The sequence below is a fragment of the Hordeum vulgare genome, chromosome 7H (genome assembly GCF_904849725.1).
Source record: "Hordeum vulgare subsp. vulgare chromosome 7H, MorexV3_pseudomolecules_assembly, whole genome shotgun sequence".
Lineage (NCBI taxonomy): Eukaryota > Viridiplantae > Streptophyta > Magnoliopsida > Poales > Poaceae > Hordeum > Hordeum vulgare.
The window spans coordinates 318,183,857-318,201,525 of NC_058524.1; positions in this window are offsets into that span (position 1 = coordinate 318,183,857).

The following is a 17,669-nucleotide window of genomic DNA, read 5'->3' on the forward strand; positions in this document are numbered from 1 at the left end:
ATACTCAATCATCTCATAGTCTTTCATAATTGCTAACACCCACGCGGTACCTATGAGGTCAAAGCTTCAATCGGACACAGAGAATGATAGGGGCTTATATTTTTGCCTCCCAACTATTTAGCTCAAGGGTAATGTCAACAATAATAACTCATGATCACCCACATCCGAGTGGATATATTTGTTTAAATCATTCCCCAACACATGACGCTTGCCAAAAGATAAAGGCGAAATAAAGGAAATAGTGAAGATCACCACGACTCTTACATAAAGGTAAATACTTAGAAAGTAAAAGTAAAAGATAGGCCCTTCGTAGAGGGAAGCAGATGTTGTCATGCGCTTTTATAGTTGGATGAACAATCTCTTAATGCAAAAGAACGTCACTTTATATTGCCCCTTGTGATAAAGAACTTTATTATGTAGTTCGTCGATTTTATGTCTTCTATATCACAAGTTCGTACAAAGTTTATTTTCCTCGCACTAATAAACTACACATATTTAAGGAGCAATTTTTATTGCTTGCACTGATGACAACTTACTTGAAGGATCTTACTCAATCCATAGGTAGGTATGGTGGACTCTCAAGGCAAAACTGGGTTAAAGGTTTTTTGGATGCACAAGTAGGTGCGGGAGTTTCTTTTGGCTAATATGAGGTGGAAGCAAGCGACACATGTTGAAGGATCTATAACCATATAACTTCTATCCGGAAATAAGCAAACATAACTCACTATGTTGTCTTCCTTGTCCAACATCAACCTTTTGGCATATGATATTTTAATGAGTGCTCACAATCACAAAAGATGTCTAAATAATATATTTATATGTGAACCTATCTTTATTTATTACTTTGTTTTAATTGCAACAATGACCAATAGCTTTGTTTGTCAGCTCACAACAAATTTCAATCAACGTACTTCTTATATGTGAAGTCATCACTCCCCATAAGATCATTATGTATGCTCTATTAATTTAATTCTATACTTCTTTCTATTTCTTTTTCTCATGATCATAGCAAGCAAGCAAAACCCTCAATCCAAAACTACTTTTTATTATATAACTCTCAGACTTGCTTACATAGGGGGAACGAGAAGAAAAAGAAGAAGAAAAATCTAAATTAGATCAAACTAAAACTTTATTCTACTAGATTAAGATATAACTAAAAGGATCAAACGAAGAAAAATAAAATAAAACAAAAAGGTAAAAAGGTATGATGGTGATATGATACCAGGGCACCTCCCCCAAGCTTGGCACAAGCCAAGGGGAGTGCCCATACCCATGTGTTTAGTTGTCTTCCTTCGGAGGTGGTGATGTTGGAGTTGTTGGTGAGGTTGAAAGCTTATCGAGTTTCCACTTAAGCATGAAATTTTGTTCCCTAAGATCGTCTACTTCCATCTCGAGCCTTAATATCCTTTGACATAATTCACCCTTGCTCTCCTGTGGAAAATGAGAAGGGATAAATAACACCTTGGGTTTTCTCCTTGTATTTGGGAGGCTCGACTTCTTGAACTTCATATGCATATCTTCGGGTTGAGGCAAGGGAATCTCCTCCTCATCCGAACTCTCTTCCGCGTACTTGTATGTCTCCCGTTCCTCCTCCGAGCACAATCCATAGGGATTTACATCCCCGTAGAGCCTGGTGTTGGTAAGATAGTGTGATCCATAACTCTCCCCGTCGGAATCTTGGGACGACATCTTACTCTAAATTTGTTGCAGAAATATCTCAAAACAAAAACAGGAGATATTGTCGAGATACAGAGGTCAAAACCTTCGGGGGGTTATATAATGAATTTTTGCCGACCCGAAGGAGCATTCCATAATAAAATGGAGTCCGGAGGGTGCACGGGGTGGCCACAAGCCTACAGGGCGCGGCCAAGGGGGTAGGTTGCGCCCCCCGGGCTTGTCGCCTCCTCGTGCATGCTTCGGACTGCTTTAAATTTTCGTAATTTTTTAAATATTCCAAAACTGGTAAAAACGGTCATTGAAAATGTTTTGGAGTCGGTTTTCTTACCGTAGCACATACCTATTCCTTTTTGGGGTCTGAGGCGTTCTGATAGGTCTCCCTAATGTACTCTTCCATAGTTATGGTATTGATAATATTAGTTTCAACATTTATGGGAGCACGTGAGATATAATGTTTGATCCTTTGCCCATTTACCACCTTTGGATTTGTGCCTCCGGCATTGTTGATCTTGATGACACTGGAACGATATACTTCCTCGATAATGTAAGGCCCTTCCCATTTGGAGAGAAGTTTTCCTGCAAAAAATCTTAAATGAGAGTTGTATAGCAAGACATGATCACCTACATTCAATTCACGCTTTTGTATCCTTCTATCATGCCATCTCTTAACTTTTTCTTTAAACAACTTAGCATTCTCATACGCCTGGGTTCTCCATTCATCAAGTGAGCTAATGTCAAATAACATCTTCTCACCAACAAGTTTAAAATCATGATTAAGCTCTTTAATTGCCCAATAGGCTTTATGTTCTAGCTCTAGAGGTAAGTGACATGCTTTACCATAAACCATTTTGTAAGGAGACATACCCATAGGGTTTTTGTAAGCGGTTCTATAAGCCCACAATGCATCGTCAAGTTTCTTAGACCAGTTCTTTCTAGATCTATTAACTGTCTTTTGCAAGATCAGCTTAATTTCCCTATTGCTCAATTCTACTTGCCCACTAGACCGAGGATGATAAGGATATGCAACTCTATGATTAACATCATACCTAGCAAGCAATTTATGGAAAGCACCATGAATAAAATGTGAACCACCATTAGTCATTAAATATCTAGGGACTCCAAATCTAGGGAAAATAACTTCTTTCAACATTTTAATAGAAGTGTTATGATCAACACTGCTAGTTGGAATAGCTTATACCCACTTAGTAACATAATCAACATCAACCACAATATGTGTATATCCGTTGGATTTTGGAAAAGGTCCCATATAAGCAAAACCCAAAATATCAAATGGTTCAATAACTAAAGAGTAATTCATAGGCATTTTCGAACGTCTACTAATATTACCTATTCTTTGACATTCATCACAAGACAAGACAAAGTTACGAGCATCCTTGAAGAGAGTAGGCCAGTAAAAACCAGACTGCGGTACCTTGTGTGTAGTTTTATATTCAGCGTGATGTCCTCCGTAGGCCTTGGAGTGTCACTTGTGAAGGATTTGTCCATGTTCATGCTCAGGTACACAACGTCTAATAATACCATCTACTCCTTCTTTATAAAGGTGTGGATCATCCGAAAAGTAATGTCTTAAATCATAGAAGAACTTTTTCTTTTGTTGGTATGTGAAACTAGGCGGTATAAATTTAGCAACGGTGTAATTAGCATAATTAGCATAGCAAGGAGCATTACATGAAGCATTTATAACTGCTAGTTGTTCATCAATAAAGCTATCATCAATAGGTATTGGGTCATCAAGAACATTTTCTAATCTAGACAAGTTATCTGCTACAGGGTTATCAGCACCCTTTCTATCAATAATATACAAATCAAATTCTTGTAGGAGAAGAACCCATCTAATAAGTCTAGGTTTAGCATCTTTCTTTTCCATAAGGTACTTAATAGCAGCGTGATCAGTGTGAACAATTACTTTGGAATCAACAATATAAGGTCTAAACTTATCGCAAGTGAACACAACTGCTAAAAAATCTTTTTCAGTGGTAGCATAGTTTCTTTGAGCATTGTCTAGAGTTTTACTAGCATCATTGATAACATTTAATTTCTTGTCAACTCTTTGTCCTAGAACAGCACCAATAGCATAATCACTAGCATCACACATAATTTCAAAGGGTAGGTTCCAATCAGGTGGTTGAACAACAGGTGCAATTATCAAGGCTTTCTTAAGAATTTCAAATGCTTCTACACAATCATCATCAAAACGAATGGAATATACTTTTGTAAAAGATTAGTGAGAGGCTTAGAAATTTTAGAGAAGTATTTAATAAATCTCCTATAGAAACCAGCATGACCAAGGAAACTTCTCATACCTTTAATATCTGTTGGACACGATACTTTTTCAATAGCATCAACTTTAGCTTTATCAACTTCAGTTCCTCTTTCGGAGATTTTGTGTCCCAAAACAATGCCTTCATTAACCATAAAGTGGCACTTTTCCTAATTCAAGACAAGATTAGTTTCTTCACATCTCTACAAAACTCGATCAAGGTTGCTCAAGCCATCATCAAAAGAAGTTCCGTAAACGGAAAAATCATCCATGAAAACCTCAGCAATCTTTTCACAGAAGTCACAGAATATAGGCACCGTACATCTTTGGAAGGTAGCGGGTGCATTGCATAAACCAAAAGGTATACGTCTAAAAGCAAAGGTATCGAAAGGGCAAGTAAAATGGGTCTTCTCTTGATCCTCTTTTGATACAGGTATTTGAGAGAGACGAGAATAACCATCTAGAACGCAAAAATGTGTATGTTTGGATAATCTTTCTAGCATTTGATCAATAAAAGGTAGAGGGTAATGATCTTTCCTAGTAGATTTATTTAATTCCCTGAAATCAATTACCATTCTATATCATGTAGCAATTCTTTGCGAGATCAATTCATCTTTATCATTAGGAACTACAGTAATTCCTCCCTTCTTAGGGACACAATGAACGGGACTAACCCATCTACTATGAGCAATAGGATAAATTATACATGCCTCTAGAAGCTTTAGTATTTCATTTCTTACCACTTCCTTCATTTTAGGATTTAACCGTTTTTGGTGATCAACAACTGGTTTAGCATCAGGTTTCATATTGATTTTGTGCTGACATAGAGTGGGACTAATGTTGGGGAACATAGTAATTTCAAAAAAATCCCTACGTCACACAAGGATCTGTCTATGGAGAAACCAGCAATGAGTAAAGGGGTGGAGCATCTTCATACCTTTGAAGATCGCTAAGTGGAAGTGTTTCTAGAACGCGGTTGATGGAGTCGTACTCGCAGCAATTCAGATCGCGGTGGATTTCAATCTATGAACCGAATGACGGTGCCTCCGCGTTCAACACACGTGCAACCCGGTGACGTCTCCAACGCCTTGATCCAGCAAGGAGGGAGGAGAGGTTGAGGGAGAGCTCCGGAAGCACGACGGCGTGGTGACGGTGGAGCTACGTGGTATTTCGAGAGGGCTTCGCCAAGCACTACGGAGGACGAGGAGAAAAGAGAGAAATGGCTACACCGAGGAGAGATCAAACTTGTGTCTCAAACAGCCCTAAAACCCCACATATATATAGGAGGAGAGGGAGGAGGGTGCCCATCCTTTAGGGTTTCCACCCCAAAGGGTGCGGCAGCCCTAGATGGTGGAGAGGTGGCGCACCAAGTTGGGCTTTGGGCCCAAGGTAGCCCCTACACTTCTAGGGTTTTCCCCCTTACCCCTTTGTTGCACCTTGGGCTGATGGTGGTGACGCACCAACCCACTTAGGGGCTGGTTCCCACGCACCTATTGGCCCATGTAGCAATTTGGGCTGGTGGCCCTTCCCAGTGGACCCCCGGAACCCTTCCGGTGGTCCCGGTACATTACCGGTGACGCTCGAAACATTTTCTGCGATCAAATCCTCACTGCCTATATATGAATCTTTACCTCTGGACCATTCCAGAACTACTCGTGACGTACGAGATATCATACGGGACTTTGAACAACCTTCGGTAACCATGTACACTACTCCCATATAACCCTAGCGTCATCAAACCTTAAGTGGATAGACCCTACGGGTTCGGGAACCATGTAGACATGACCGAGACACCTCTCCGGTCAATAACCCACCTCGGGGTCTGGATATCCATTTTGGTTCCCACATGTTCCACGATGATCTCATCAGATGAACCACGATGTCGGGGATTCGATCAATCCCGTATGCAATTCCCGGTCTACCGGTATGATACTTACCCAAGATTCGATCGTCGTTATCCCTATACCTTGTTCAATCTCGTTACGAGCAAGTCTCTTTACTCGTTCTGTAAAACATCATCATGTGGCTAACTCCTTAGTCACATTGAGCTCAGAATGATGGTGTATTACCGAGTGGGCCGAGAGATACCTCTCCATCACACGGAGTGACGAATCCTAGTCTCGATTCGTACAACCCAACAAACACTTTCGGAGATACCTGTAGTGCACCTTTATAATCACCCAGTCACGTTGTGAAATTTGATACACATAAAGCACTCCTACGGTATCCGGGAGTTGCACAATCTCATGGACTAAGGAAATGATGCTTGAGATTAGAAAAGCTTTAGAAGACGAACAACACGATCTAGTGCCATGCTTAGGATTGGGTCTTGTCCATCACATCATTCCCCAATGATGTGATCCCGTTATCAATGACATCCAATGTCCATGATCAGGAAACCATGATAATGTATTGATCAACAAGCTGGCCAACTAGATGCTCACTAGGGACATATTATGATCTATATATTCACACATGTATTACGGTTTCCGGTTAATACAATTATAGCATGAATAATAGACAATTATCATGAACTAGTAAATATAATAATAACTAATTTAATATTGCCCCTAGGGCATATTTTCAACAGTCTCCCACTTGCACTATAGTCAATAATCCACTTCACATCACTATGTGATTGCAATGAATCCAACACCCATACAGTTTTTGGGTTCGATCATGTCTTGCTTATGAGAGAGGTTTACTAGTCAACGCGCTGAACCTTTTTGATCCGTGTGTGCTTCACAAATCTCTTTGTCTTCCTATAGATACTGCTACCATGCACCATTTCGAACTATTCCAAATGACTGCTCCACTATAAGAATCCGGTTTACTACTCAGAGTCATCTGGATTAGTGACAAAGCTTGCATCGATGTAACCTCTTTACGACAAACTCTTTAATCACTTCGATAATCGAGAAAAAAAATCCTTAGTCCACTAGTTAGTAAGGATAACTTTGACCGATGTCCAACGATCCATTCCTGGATCACTCTTGTACCCCTTGACTGACTCATGGCAAGGCACACTTCAGGTGCGGTACACAACATATTATACTATAGAGCCTACGGCTAATGCATAGGGGATGACCTTCGTCCTTTCTCTTTCTTCTGTCGTGGTCGGGCTTTGAGTCCTACTCAAATTTACACCTTACAACACAGCCAAGAGCTCCTTCTTTCCTGATCTATTTTGAACTCCTTCAAAAACCTGTCAAGGCATGCATTTCATCGAAAGTTCTATTAAGCACTTTGATCTATCTTCATAGATCTTGATGCTCAATGCTCAAGTAGCTTAATCCAGGTTTCCCTTTGAAAACACTTTTCAAACAACCCTATATGCTTCCTAGAAATTCTACATCATTTCCGATCAACAATATGTCAACCACATATACTTATGAGAAATTCTATAGTGCTCCCACTCACTTCTTTGGAATACAAGTTTCTCATAAACTTTGTATAAAACCAAAACCTTTGATCATCTCATCAAAGCGTATATTCCAACTCCGAGATGCTTGCTCCAGTCCTTAGAAGGATCACTGGTGCTTTGCATACTTGTTAGTATCCTTAGGATCGACAAAACCTTCTGGTTGTATCACATACAACCTTTCCTCAAGGAAACCGTCAAGGAAACGGTGTTTTTGACATCATATCTGCAATATTTCAAAAATAATGCAGTAACTGCTAACATAATTCCAATAGACTCTCAGCATCGCTACGAGTGATATAGTCCCATCGTAGTCAACTCTTTTGAACTTTGTCGGAAACATCTTTGCGACAAGTCGAGCTTTCTTAATGGTGACTTTTCACCATCATCGTATGTCTTCCTTTTAAAGATCCATCTGTAGTTAACAGTCTTACGACCATCAAGTAGCTCTTCCAAAGTCTATACTTTGTTTTCATACATGGATCCTCTCTCGAATTTCATGGCCTCCATCCATTTGCCGGAATCCGGGCCCACCATCGCTTCTCCATAGCTCGTAGGTCCATTGTTGTATAGCAACATGATCTCCAAGACAGGATTATTGTACCATTCTGAAGTAGTACACGTCCTTGTCGACCTACGAGGTTTGGTAGTGACTTGATCCGAACCTTCATTATCACTATCATCAGCTTCCACTTCAATTGGTGTAGGCGCCACACGAACAACTTCGTGCGCCCTGCTACGCACTGGTTGAAGTGATGGTTCAAATAACCTCATCAAGTTTTCACCATCCTCCCACTCAATTCTTCCAAGAGAAACTTTTCCTCGCGAAAGGACCCGTTTCTTGAAACAAACAATTTTGCTTCCGGATCTGAGATAGCACGCATACCCAACTATTTTGGGTGTCCTATGAAGATGCATTTATCCGCTTTGGGTTCGAGCTTATCAAGCCGAAACTCTTTCACATAAGCATCGCAACCCCAAACCTTTTAAGAAACGACATCTTAGGTTTCTATAAAACCGTAGTTCATACGGTGTCATCTCAACGGAATTACGTGGTGCCCTATATTAAAGTGAATGCGGTTGTCTCTAATGCCTAACCCATAGACGATAGTGGTAATTTGATAAGTATCATAGTATGCACCATATCTAACAGGGCACGACTATGACATACGGACACACTATCAGACAACGGTGTTCTAGGTGGCATGAGTTGTGAAACAATTATCACATGAAACAATTTTCACATTGTCTTATCCTCTTGTCACGATGATCTTCAACTTCACTCTGAAATTACTTGAACCTTTCAATAATTTAGATTTGTGTTTCATCAAGTAAATACACTAGTATCTACTCAAAACATCTTTGAAGTAAGAAAATAATGATATCCAGTGCGTGCCTGAGCACTTATTGGACTGCAGACATAAAAAATGTATTGCTTCCAACAAGTTACTTTTTTGTCCATCTCACTGGAAAAACGAGGTCTTCAGTCATCTTACCCATGTGGTATGATTTGCATGTCTCAGGTGATTCAAAAATCAAGTGAGTCCTAACGATCCATCCACATGGAGTTTCTTCATGCGTTTATACCAACATGCATGGTTTGCATGTCTCAAACGTTTCAAAAATGAGTGAGTACAAAGATCCATCGGCATGGAGCTTCTTCATGCATTTTATACCAATACAACTCAAGCAGCAGTGCCACAAGTATGTGGTACTATCATTACTACTTTGTATCTTTTGGCAACAGTATTATGACCATGTGTGTCATTACGATCGAGATTCAATAAACTGTTAATTTTAGGTGCAAGACCATTGAAGGTATTATTCAAGTAAACAGAATAACCATTATTGTTTTAGATGAATAACTGTATTGCAATAAACATAATCCAATCATGTCTATGCTCAACGCAAACACAAAATAACAATTATTTAGGTTTAACACTAATCCTGATGGTAGAGGGAGCGTGCGATGTTTGATCACATCAACCTTGGAAACACTTCCAACACACATCGTCACCTCACTTTTAGCTAGTCTTCGTTTATTCCGTAGCTTTTATTTCGAGTTACTAACACTTAGCAACTGAACCGATATCCAATACCCTATCGCTACTAGGAGTACCAGTAAAGTACACATCAATATCATGTATATCTAATATACTTCTGTCGACTTTGTCAGCCTTCTTATCTACCAAGTATCTAGGGTAGTTCACTACTATTCCCCTCATTACGGGAGCACTTAGTCTCGGGTTTGGGTTCAACCTTGGGCCTCTTCACTAGAGCAGCAACTGGTTTTCTGTTCCATGAAGTATCCCTTCTTGCCCTTTGCCCTTCTTTGAAACCAGCGGTTTTACTAACCATCAACAATTGATGCTCCCTTTTGATTTCTACTTTCGCGGTGTCAAACATCGCGAATAGCTCAAGGATCATCAGTTCCATCCCTGATATGTTATAGTTCATCACGAAGCTCTAGTAGCTTGGTGGCAGTGACTTTGGAGAACCATCACTATCTCATCTAGAAGACTAACTCCCACTTGATTCAAGTCATTGTAGTACTCGGACAATCTGAGCACATGCTCTATGATTGAGCTTTTCTCCCTTACTTTGTAGACAAAGAATCTTGTCGGAGGTCTGATACCCCTCAACAAGGGCACGAGTATGAAATCCCAATTTCATCTCTTGGAACATCTCGTATGTCCCCCGACCTTCGAAACGTCTTTAGCACCCCAATTCTAAATCGTTTAAGCATTATGCATCGAACTATCATGTAGTTATCAAAAACGTGTATGTCAGATGTTCGCAGCATCCTCAGACGACGCTTGGGTTTCAGCACACCGAGTGTGCATTAAGAACATTTGCCTTCTGTGGAGCAATGAGGACAATCCTCAGTCTAATGGACCCAGTTCGCATAATTGCTACTTCTATCTTTCAACTAAGTTTTCTCTAGGAACATATCAAAAAAACATAGAGCTATAGCGCTAGTCGTAACATAATTTGCAAAGACCTTTTGACTATGTTCATGATAATTAAGTTCATCTAATCAAATTATTTAATGAACTCTCACTCAGGTTGACATCCCTCTAGTCATCCAAGTGATACATGATCCACGTCGACTAGCCCGTGTCCGATCATCACGTGAGACAGACTAGTCATCAATGGTGAGCATCTCCATGCTGACCGTATCAACCATACGACTCATGTTCGACCTTTCGGTCTACCATATTCGAGGCCATGTCTGTACATGCTAGGCTCGTCGAGTCAACCTAAGTGTTCTGCGTGTGCAACCTGGCTTACACCTGTTGTATGCGAATGTTAGAATCTATCACACCCGATCATCACGTGGTGCTTCGAGACAATGATCCTTCGCAACGGTGCACACTTAGGGGAATACATATCTCGAAATTTTAACGACGGATCATCTTATCTTTGTTACCGTCGTTCTAAGCAATAAGATGAAAAACATGATAAACATCACATGCACTCATATAGTGACATGATATGGCCAATGTCATCTTGCTCCTTTGATCTTCATCTTCGGGGCACCGTGATCATCATTGTCACCGGCATGACACCATGATCTCCATCATTGTGTCTCCATGAAGTCGTCACGCCAACTATTACTTCTACTACTATAAGTAACGTTTAGCAATAAAGTAAAGTAATCACATGGCATTGCATCTCATACAATAAATTAAGACAACTCCTATGGCTCCTGCTGGTTGTCATACTCGTCAACATGCAAGTCGTGAATTCTATTACAAGAACATGATCAATCTCATACACATTGTTAAGGAAATCGTTAACTGGTAACTGCTAGGTTGGCTCGTGAGTAGGGGATTAATGGGCTAACCGGCCAGTTAATCGGCCATTTAATCCATTACTCGGGCGATTTATGAGTTAATCGGCTACTCGGTGACCATGCGAGTAGGGATTAATCGGCAAGTTAACTGGTTCACTGGACGAATTCTTGAACAGGGCTCATGCATCACATATGTAACATCACATCCTTTGGCCATATCACATCACATAGCATACCCTGCAAAAACAAGTTAGCCGTCCTATAATTGTTGTTGCAAGTTTTATGTGGCTGATTAAGGTTTCTAGCAAGAAAGCTTCTTACCTACGTGATAGCCACATCATTGATATGCCAATGTTATTTACCCTTCATAAGGACCCTCTTCATCAAATCAAATCCGACTAAAGTGGGAGAGACAGACACCCGCTAGCCACCTTATGCAACAAGTGCATGTCGGTCGCTGGAGCCAGTCTCACGTAAGAGTAAGTGTAAAGTCGGTCTGGGTCGCTTCATCCCACGATGCTGCCGAATCAAGATAAGACTAGTAACGGCAAGCAATTGACAAAATCAATGCCCACAACCTTTGTGTTCTACTCGTGCATATAATCTACACATAGAACCTTGGCTCGGATGCCACTGTTGGGGAACGTATTAATTTCAAAAAAAATCCTACGTCACACAAGGATCTATATATGAAGAAACCAACAACTAGTAAAGGGTGGAGCATCTTCATACCTTTGAAGATCGCTAAGCGGAAGCATTGCTAGAACGCAGTTGATGGAGTCGTACTCGCAACGACTAAGATCACGGTGGATTATGATCTATGCACCGAACAACGGTGCCTCCGCGTTCAACACACGTGCAGCCCGGTGACGTATCCAACGCCTTGATCCATCAAGGAGGGAGGAGAGGTTTAGGGAGAGCTCCGGCAGCATGACGGCGTGGTGATGGTGGAGTTGCGTGGTATTCCGACAAGGCTTCGCCAAGCACTACGGAGGACGAGGAGAAAGAGAGACAGGGTTGCACCGAGGAGAGATCAAACTTGTGTCTCAAACAACCCTAAAACCCCACATATATAGGAGGAGAGGGAGGAGGGTACCCACCCTTTAGGGTTTCCATCCCAAAGGGTGCGACAGCCCTAGATGGTGGAGAGGTGGCGCACCAAGGTGGGCTTTGGGCCCAAGGCAACCCCTCCACTTCTAGGGTTTAGCCCCTTACCCCTTTGCTGCGCCTTGGGCTGATGGTGGTGGCGCACCAGCCCACTTAGGGGCTAGTTCCCACGCACCTATTGGCCCATGTAGCAATTTGGGGCTGGTGGCCCTTCCAGGTGGACCCCCGGAACCCTTCCGGTGGTCCCGGTATATTACCGGTGACGCTCGAAACATTTCCCGCGATCAAATCGTCACTTCCTATATATGAGTCTTTACCTCCGGACCATTCTGGAACTCCTCGTGATGTCCAGGATCTCATCCGGGACTCCTAACAACCTTCGGTAACCACATACACTATTCCCATATAACCCTAGCGTCATCAAACCTTAAGTGTGTAGACCCTACGGGTTCGGGAACCATGCAGACATGACCGAGACACCTCTCCGGTCAATAACCAACAACAGGGTCTGGATATCCATGTTGGTTCTCACATGTTCCACGATGATCTCATCGGATGAACCACGACGTCGTGGATTCGATCAATCCCGTATGCAATTCCCTTTGTCTATCGTTACGATACTTGTTCGAGATTCGACCGTCGGTATACCTATACCTTGTTCAATCTCGTTACTGGCAAGTCTCTTTACTCATTCCATAACACATCATCACGTGGCTAACTCCTTAGTCACATTGAGCTCAGTATGATGGTGTATTACCGAGTGGGCCCAGAGATACCTCTCCGTCACACGGAGTGACAAATTCGAGTCTCGATTCGTACAACCGAACAAACACTTTCGGAGATACCTGTAGTGCACCTTTATAATCACCGAGTTACGTTGTGACGTTTGATACACCCAAAGCACTCCTACGGTATCCGGGAGTTGCACAATCTCATGGTCTAAGGAAATGATACTTGACATTAGAAAAGCTTTACCAGACGAAGGACACGATCTAGTGCTATGCTTAGGATTGGGTCTTGTCCATCACATCATTCCCCAATGATGTGATCCCGTTATCAATGACATCCAATGTCCATGATCTGGAAACCATGATATCTATCGATCAACGAGCTAGCCAACTAGAGGCTCACTAGGGACACATTATGATCTATATATTTACACATGTATTATGGATTCTGCTTAATACTATTATAGCATAAATAATAGAAAATTATCATGAACTAGGAAATATAATAATAACCAATTTATTATTGCCTCTAGGTCATATTTCCAACAACTAATGCCCTTAATATCATCAAGAGTATATCCAATAGCGGCAAGGTGCTTCCTCAGAGTTTCAATAATCTCTTTTCTTCATGCGATGAAAGGTTAGCACTAATAATAACAGGATATATCTCTTTTTCATCAAGATAAGCATATTTCAGAGTATCAGGTATTTGTTTAAGCTCAGACACGGGATCACCCTTGGGTGGAGGAGGATCCCCGAGTATTTCAACAGGTAGGTTATGTTTCAGAATAGGCTGCTGGTCAAAGAAAATCCTATCTATTTCATTCTTTTCATTCATATACATATCATTTTCGTGGTTTAGCAAATATTGTTCTAAGGGATCGGAAGGAGGCATAACAATAGAAGCGAGACCACTAATTTCATCTTTACTGGACAATTCTTTGTCATGGGGCTGTCTACAAAATTTAGAGAAATTGAACTCATGAGATGCATCCCCAAAACTTACGGTAACCGTTTCTTTTTTTCACAATAGATCCTAGCATTAACAATATTCAAGAAGGGTCTACAGAATACAATGGGACAAAAATCATATTGTGGGGAACCAAGAACAAGAAAATCAGTAGGATATTTTATTTTCCCACACAAGACTTCAAAATCTCTAACAATCCCAATTGGTGAAATAGTATCTCTATTAGCAAGCTTGATGGCAACATCAATTTCCTCTAATTTGGCTGGTGCAATATCATTCATAATTTCTTTGTGTAAGGTAAAGGCAATTACACTCACACTAGCACCCACATGACATAAGCCATGATAACAATGATCTCCTGTCTTAACAGAAACAACATGCACACCAACAATAGGTTTATGTTTACCCTTAGTATCAGGTCTAGCCATTCTAGCGGCTTCATCACATAAGTGAATGACATGCCCATCAATATTATCAACCAAGAGATCTTTAACCATAGAAATATTAGGTTCAACTTTAATTTGTTCACGAGGTATGTGTGTTCTAGTACAACTCTTACGAACCATAGTTGAAGCTTTAGCATGTCCCTTTATCCGAATAGAAAGGGTGGTTTCTCAATATAAGCAGTAGGAATAACAAGATCAGCATTATAAATAATAGTTTCTTTTTCAACTTTAATATGTTCAGCTACTTTAACTTCAATGGGAGGATGATATTTAAACCACTTCTCCTTGGGGAGATCAACATGAGTAGCAAAAGATTCACATAATGAAGCTACTACCTCAGAGTCAAGTCCATATTTAGTAATAAAATCACGAAAAGCATCAGTGTCTGTAAAGTATTTAACACAATCAAACTTAAGTCTTATACCTGACTCATTACCTTCGTCGAGTTCCCAATCTTTAGGGTTGCGTTTAATTCTTTCCAATAAGTCCCATTTGAATTCAACATCTTTCTTCATAAAAGAACCAGTACAAGAAGTGTCGAGCATGGATTGATCATTACGGGAGAGCCGAGCATAAAAATTATGAATAATAATTTCTCTCGGGAGCTCATGACTGGGCATGAATATAACATTGACTTAAGCCTCCCCCAAGCTTGAGCGATTAATTCTCCTTCACGAGGCAAAAAATATAGATATAATTATGATCACGATGAACCACATGCATAGGATAAAACTTCAGATTAAATTCCAATTTCAATCGGTTGTAGTTCCATGATCCAATTCCATGATCCAAGATGCATAGTAAAGACCTTATTCTTGACATCATGCTCGCGCAGACCTGCAATCTTAAATAATCCACAAACTTCATCCACATAGATCAGATGCAAATCATGATGTAGTGTTCCATCTCCTGCATAAGGATTAGCTAGCAATTTTTCTATGATACCCGAAGGATTTTCATAATAAATATTTTTAGTAGGTGCAACAGGTTGAGGAGCATCTTTTTGTGCTTCCAGTTTGGGTGAAGATACCCCAAACAAGCTCCTCGAAGGATTATTTTCCATCATGACAAATGATAGTAAATTTTAGCATAGTGTATAAAATTTTCCATACCAAGTTCCACTTACCAAAGGTGCTTCACTCCCTGGCAACGATGCGAGAAAAGAGTCTTGATGACCCACAAGTGTAGGGGATCTATCGTAGTCCTTTCTATAAGTAAGAGTGTCGAACCCAACGAGGAGCAAAAGGGAATGACAAGTGGTTTTCAGTAAGGTATTCTGTGCAAGCACTGAAATTATCGGTAACACATAGTCTTTTTATGAGGTAATTTGTAACGAGTAACAAGTAACAATAGTAACTACGATGCAGCAAGGTGGACCAATCCTTTTTGTAGCAAAGGACAAGCCTGGACAAACTCTTATATAAGGAAAAGCGCTCCCGATGACACATGGGAATTTATGTCAAGCTAGTTTTCATCATGCTCATATGATTCACGTTCGTTACTTTGATAATTTGATATGTGGGTGGACCGACGCTTGGGTGCTGCCCTTACTTGGACAAACCTCCCACTTATGATTAACCTCTCTTGCAAGCATTCGTAACTATGAAATAGGAATTAAGATAAATCTAAACACAACATTAAACATATGGATCCAAATCAGCCCCTTACGAAGCAACTCATAAACTAGGGTTTAAGCTTCCGTCACTCTAGCAACCCATCATATACTTATTACTTCCCAATGCCTTCCTCTAGGCCCAAATAATGGTAAGTGTCATGTAGTCGACGTTCACATGACACCACTAGAGGAGAGACAACATATAACTTATCAAAATATCGAACGAATACCAAATTCACAAGATTACTTATAACAAGACTTATCCCATGTCCTCAGGAACAAACGTAACTACTCACAAAGCATATTCATATTCATGATCAGAGGAGTATTAATAGTCATTAAGGATCTGAACATATAATCTATCACCAAATAAACCAACTAGCATCAACTACAAGGAGTAATTAACGCTACTAGCAACCCACAATTACCAATTTGAGGTTTTGAGACAAAGATCGGATATAAGAGTTGAACTAGGGTTTGGAGAGGAGATGGTGCTGATGAAGATGTTGATGGAGATTGATCCCCTCTGATGAGCTTTGATTTCCCCCTCTGGGAGGGAAGTTTCCCTGGAGGAATCGCTCCGCCGGAGCTCTAGATTGGTTTTGTTGAAGTTCCGCCTCGAGACGGTGGTGTCGCGGCCCGAAAGGTCTGATATGATTTTTTTCAAAACCCTTCATATAGGAGAAGATGGGCACCAGAGGCTTGCCAGGGGGGACACAAGCCTGCATGGCATGGCCAGGGGGGTAGGGCGTGCCCTTGGGCTTGTGGCCACTTGGTGGGTCTCCTCCGGCATTTATTTTGCACATTATTTTTTATAAATTTCAAAACTGTTCTCTGTAACTTTTCAAGACTTTTGACGCTGTGCATAATAGGTCTCACAGATTTGCTCCTTTTCCAGTCCAGAATTCCAGCTGCCGGCATTCTCCCTCTTCATGTAAATCTTGTAAAATAAGAGAGAAAAGGCATAAGTATTGTACCATAATGTGTAATAACAGCCCATAATGCAATAAATAATGGTATAAAAGCATGATGCAAAATGGACGTATCAGTCCTCGCGCCAAAGTAAGGATAGGACCGCATCTTGGGCGTGACAGGTGGCGCCTTAGGAAAAAAAACTAGGGTCGGCCGGCGCAAGAGGAGAGGGAGGAGTCCTCCTCCAACACAACTTGGAAGGAGGAGTCCTCCTTCCCCAATTCGGTTTGGCCTCCTCTCATTTCCTTTCTCCTTCTTTCGGCCGAAGTGGCCTTCTTGGGCTGTTAATGGGCTGGTGCGCCACCTTTGGGCCTCTTTGGTTCTCTCCCAGGTGGGTGGCCCCTCCCGATGGAACTCCGGAACCCATTCGTCACTCCTAGTACTTTACCAGTAATGTCCGATAACCTTTTGGAAGCCAAATGGATACTTCATATATATCAATCTTCGTCTCCAGACCACTCAGGAAACCCTCGTGACGTCCGGGATCTCATCTGGGACTTCGAACAACCTTCAGTTACTAACATCAATAATTCAACTATACCGAAACGTCATCGAACCTTAAGTGTGCAAACCCTGTGGGTTCGAGAACTTTGTAGACATGACCGAGACACTGTCTAGTCAATATCTAATAGCGGGATCTAGATGCCCATATTGGA